Below are 5,968 nucleotides of genomic sequence, written 5' to 3' on the forward strand. Positions count from 1 at the left end.
CCTCCCTTCCCCTTGGTCTGTGAATTTTGATGCCCTGGGGCTTCCCAGCGATTCTCTCAAACTGAAAAAAAAAAACGGCTCCAGTTTCTCTCTCCCTCTCTCGCTCGCTGGATGCAGCCAACAGCTGAAAACGTTTGACATCACCGCCCAGAGACCATCTGTTACTGCCGGGTGCCGGGGGAGGAGACGGGGAGACCCGGCCCCCTCAGCTGGAGGGAGTCGCTTTGCACGACTCGGGGAAACGGAAGACGAGGCTTCGCGTTTCGCTCGGCAGCTCCAGACTTTGAAACCAGTTCCTGTTTGTAGCAGTAACGTCGCGCATTCGAGGAACTGTTATCAGTGTTGTATAATTCATGATCCTACAGGATTTTTGTGAGAGTGCGAGTACAATTAAATGGGCGTAGTCGGGTCTTTTTTTAATGTACTGGTGAGATTCCTAAATTCCTAAAAGGCTCTTTGGACGGCACTGGTTCCCAACGGCCCGGCCGAGCTGGCCCTCCCCGGGAGACGGGGATAATGACTTCATTGTCTGCCTGGGAAAGAGACGGTTTATCCCGCCTGGCCGCTGGCCGCTGACCGCTGCCATTGTCCCCACCCTCTCGGCCGGCGGCCCAGAGCTGCTCCGTCCGGCACACTCACAGACCCCCCTCGCCCGTCTGCCGGGACTGTTCCCCCGGCTAGGAACCGCAGCTAAACGACACGTTTACACACAGACACCCCAGTCTTTCACAGGGCCACGAAGGCCGATTTTCAGTCAAGCGCTGTCAGAGTCACAGCTCGAGGTACCATTCCGCCCCGGGAGTGTGGGTCCAGAGATTTCCCGGATCCCTGGAAGACCTCTGGGGCCGAAGTCACGATAATGTTGACGCGCCTGGTAGCACAAGCAGAACACACACGCTAACTCTGAAAAGAGTAAGCTAAACGCATAGATATACACCAGCTCTCCGCCCTTTGAAAAGTGAAATATGGGCAGTTAACTGATGAATCTATTCCTTTTGTGGCCTGTTTCTGAATGTCTCAGGTGTAAGAGGGAGGTTTGCTGAAAGATATCGAACTAATCAGAGATGACACTTAAGTTACATGGTATACCTGTTCTTCAGACAGGCTGTGAATTAGTCTACAAATTAAAACAGAAAAAAATGGAATTTTACACTTCTGCCCTCAGGCTCATTTTCTGGGTAATTTCTTGTGGCTGACAGATGAAATTTTAGTTTCACTTGGTTGCTAAACTCTCGAACAAGCCATGCAGGCTTAATGCCCATTGTTTTGCAACAGATCTTGTGTTTTTGTGTTCTGGAGCAGAGAGCAGATGAGAGGTGCCAGTGTCCAGGGTTCTGGATCAAGCTGCCCAGCCATGTTGTCGATGCCCTTACCAACAAAATGGCCAGACATCTTGTTCCAGACCCCTACCACCCTTTGTGTAAAAATGCGTCTCCTGTGGAAAGAGGGAGAGAGCGAGTCCGGAGTTGCTCTCAATGGAGTTGTGTTCTTCAGTCACCTTTGATCGGACTCTCTCTGGCGGCTGCTAATTGGAGGATTCAAAAACAAACAATAGGATTAACAAACTTAATGAGGTTTGGGCCAGGAGGGGGGTTACTAGGTTTAAAAGGAACAGAGCTTCTCTTTGCTTGAATCCAGACATTACATAAGAAGCCCCAAAACTTCCTAATTGGTAATCAGACACTAACCTCCTTATTTTGGTAGTTTTACAGCGTCTCCCTCCGCGCTCTAATTGCATCTCATGTGCACAGGGTTCCACAGGGGTGGAGAGGGGCGCCAGGGTCTGATTCCAGCCGCGTGTCCGGCTCTGCCTTGTGGGTTGTGTTGCCCCGCGCAAATCGATCCAGACTCTGCCTCCCCTCCCTCGCTCCCTCCGCCGGGGGGCGCCGCGGTGATACGAGCGGCCTCCAAGCCGTCTGGGGGATGGGGCTCGACCATGGCGGTCTCCGCCTCGGTCTGCTGGGCTGTTGCTCTTCCAAATCCGCACACAGTCTCCCACACCGGAAACAGGCACGCGGATACACCGTCTCGCCGCACGCCCTGATCTCTGCACGAGTGTGTGGGTTTGTGTGTTATCGGTCTGGCTGTGCATGTGTTTGTGAAGGGCAGGCTTCTGTTATTGGAAAATCCAGAGGCCCAGACTGTTGTTGAGTTATCTGGGAGCAGGGACTTGATTTTCCAAAGTGTTTTTGTTCTTTGGGTACAGGAAACAGAAATGTGAAAAACACAAAGCAAACCTGGAGAGCGTCCAGGGACAGGGGGGGTCTAGTATTTTCACTGGGGTCCCCAAGACCAATCCAGAAAATGCAAATTTCCTAGCTAAACCAATAAACAGGAGTTAAGAGAGAAAAATGACTCTCCATATTGTGGGGTGAGACGTTTGTGCAGCACAATATGTGCAGCACTTGTACAGAGTGAGTGTGTAAAGACCTGGTCTAAGCAATATTACTGCAATCCCATCATTTTCCATGTCAGAATCTGACCCTTTCGACAGGAGCACTGGCAATGCAGAGGAAGCTAAAGATCAGATCGGAGGATTAGTACAATTTTGGCAATAAAAAAGATTCAACCCAACTTTGCACAAAGAGTAGTATGTGTCTGGAACAAACTACCCAACCATACTGTTGGAAAAGTCTTCATCGAATGGCTGAATGAGGCTCTGGGATTGACTTGCCTGATTAGCAGAGAAGCAAGCAGGATTGGCCAAATGAAATAACCTTCCTTCCCTCCTTAATGCTCTGATCAGCCACATCAAATGCAGGCAAATGCATCTCCCAAGAGGACTGTCCCCCCCGCCACAGATTTTGGACTGTGACCCCAGTTTTAGCTGAGGGAGACTGAGGCTCTCCCCTGATGATCAGACAGACTCCTTGTGCCGCCATTTACCCCGAGGAACTCCATCACCAGACCTGAGTGTCCAGCTAAGGACCGCTGCGATCTGCAGCTCTTGCGGATAGGGGGGTGCCAGTCTCTTCAAGCTCCCCCTGGCCTGTTCGGGGATTGCGTTCGCATGTCCGTGTGGAGAATTGGACAAGATTGTCCCTGTCCGAGGCGCCAGGACGTCTGCAGAGAATCCCTGCCTCTCTCTCGCACTCTTCATGACCAGAGAGCGGGGTGTTGCTGGAGATCTCGCAGGACCCCGGCTGTGATCATGTTTTGACATCTCCCCCCTGCCCCCCCTGTCTCCCACCCCCACCCACACCCTTTCTCTCAGGGGCTCGTGGGAAGGGGGGGGGGGCTGCGCAGCCGATGCAGGAAGTACTTAATACAATCCAGATGTGCAGAGCCCTCCACAGCTGGGGAAGGTAGAGGGGAGAGTGGACCCTGATGGGAAACATCTGGATCTTCCCGCCGGTCTCTCCCCCTGACACACGGACCGAGACTGAGACCCAGCCGCCCAGGTGGATCTGGAACACATTCCCAGCTCTCCCCAGGAAATGGCAGGCAGGAGGAAGGCAGACCAGAGCCTTCCTCAGAGCCTGACCAGACCAGCTGGACAGCTTCCACTCGGGGTACTCCAGAGACGGCCGATAGGAACACAGCCAGAAACCGCAGCCCAGCTGTGCTCTCGCTGGAACCAGCAGTTTATGACAACACCCACATAAACACTGAGCACAGTGCAAACACAGGGTGAGGTTCACTACCTATTCTGAATAGCCATTTAGCAGACAGAGCAGGCTGCCTGTGACTAAGAGGTAAATTACTCACACACACACTGATACAGAGCTACTGACAGCAGGATCTCCGTTCCAGGTCTCATACGAAAGATAGAGAACGAGGATGATGAAGCACCTTGTACAGGGTGATCATGACTTAAAGGTCATGGCCAAAGGTCACAAGAAGTCCTTGGGACTTGAACCAGGAACTTCATTTTCACTTCCTGTGACCTTTGGCTGACCCTCTCCACTTGTAGCCCCCAAGCTAGATTACGCTTATGCTCAAAGGAAAGGGAAAGGCCATCCCGGACTGTGCCGAGTCGGATCGAAAAACCGGGATTTTGATTGGGAGGGGAATGTTCGCCCCCTGGTGGCAGACTTGAAGAGTTGTTCTAAAGGACACTGTCAGCCCAGCCCACTTTTTTATTCACACCCGCAGAAGAGAAAAACCGGACTTAGCACCTTTCCTATTTTGCCTTTGGACAGACATTTACAAAGCTGCACAAGTGCTCTTCTACGCAGACGCTCCACTGCAGTTAAGAAACCCACACATCCATTCACAAGCAGGAGAAGTTGCCAGTGCTGAAGTTTCTCACTTCGACTGGGACAAAGGTGGCATGGGAGCACAGTGATTGGCATTACTGCCTCATGGCACTGGAGCCCTGGGTTCAATTCCAGACTTGGGGTGCTGTGCAGAGTTGAGTTTATATGTCCTCCCTGCAGCTGTGTGGATTTCCACAACCACAGTCCCCGATATTTCATACCGGCCCCACTGTGACTGTGCGAGCCCTGTGAAGGACTGGTGTCCCTTCCAGGCTGTACCCCGCCTTGTGATAACCTCCAGCTTCCCTGCAACCCTGAATTGGAAGAAGCGGATAGAAAATGGATGGGCAGATGAGCTGGAATAAATCTCCACACACAGAAAAGTGCCTGCCAACCTTACAGCACAGCTGAAGGCCACAGACAGGTCTTTAAAGGCACAGCCTTGTGTAAGCGCAGCCCTATTATCTCAGCATTGTTTCGCAGGTACAAGCACGGGGGTGCACCTGCTCTTCTGTTGGCAACGGACACGATCAGTTCACCGCATTGCCCTGCGGAAGCAGCAACCGAGATCGCTGTTGAGCAGGACACTGCTCTTCATCCGTCCACCACATTGTTTTTTTACCGCAACTCTCTGATCAACACCTTCAACACAAGGGACACGCACGCGGCCTTCGTCTTCCAACTTATTTTTATTCGTTTTTGTACACGACGTCAACTCTGAACAATAACGAGACAGCCGTAAAAGCGTCCCCTGGGACGAGGGCTCATTAGGTCCTTGAACCTCCGCACAGCCACTTCTCCCAGAGCTCTCCACCCTGGCGTCTGCAGGCCCGATGCTTCGGAGGGAGTCACAAATCCAACATTGTAGCTATAAAAGTTCACCGATAGAAACGTTCTTTAAGAGGGCTGAAGTTAAGGGCTCAGGTGCCTGGGGTTGTGTTAATGGGGGGGAGGTCTGGGGTCTGTGGCGCAGAGGTCTCCAACACCCAGAAATCCCGAGGTCCCCTTTAACCCCGAAGCAACACTGTCGCGCCGAGAGGAGTTAATCAAAGCAGGGATCCTGAGAAGAGGTTCAAGCAGGGAGCTGCGTCAGCGTGCGCAGGCTGCAAAGGAACAAGTAAAGGTTTATTCCCTGCTGAAAAGAGAAGAAAGGAAACACAACGTTTCGGCTGTGGAGCCTTCTAAAGCTTCCCACACGCCTGAAGAAGGCTCCACAGCGGAAACGTGTTTCCTTTCGCCTCTCTTCAGCAGGGAATAAACCTTTACTTGTTCCTTTGCATCCTGAGAAGAGGCTGGGCGACAGGCAGGCAGCTCGGTCGCCTTCACGACCCCGTACCGTCCCTGCGGGAGGGCCACTGGCACGCTGGATCACAGTGGGTAATCCGGAGCCACGCCCATCAGTGCAGGGTGGCTCGTGAGCAGGGTGTGACAGGTGCCCACTGCATGCCTGAAATGCACGGAGTCACTCCCATCTACAGGAGGGGTGCTCTTGTCCGTCATTTTCTGAGTCTCCATCCTAACCAGCTGCACATCACTGGCTTTCCAGCAGCGGGGTTGTCCAATCCTGACCTGCACCTCTCACAGCAGCAGAGAGAGACGCCAGCGGGCTCAGTCCTTCCCGCTGAGGGTTTCAGGCTCGGCCAGTGGCCTTACAGCAGCTTCCTGGAGTGCCAACACATTTGGTAGAAGACAGTCACAGTGGTGAAATCACCGGCTGATGTCGGAGTAGTGCTTTCCTTTTGCGAAAGATGAAAGCAAGGCACCCACAG

The sequence above is a fragment of the Atractosteus spatula genome, chromosome 1, assembly GCF_055471065.1.
Source record: "Atractosteus spatula isolate fAtrSpa1 chromosome 1, fAtrSpa1.hap1, whole genome shotgun sequence".
Lineage (NCBI taxonomy): Eukaryota > Metazoa > Chordata > Actinopteri > Semionotiformes > Lepisosteidae > Atractosteus > Atractosteus spatula.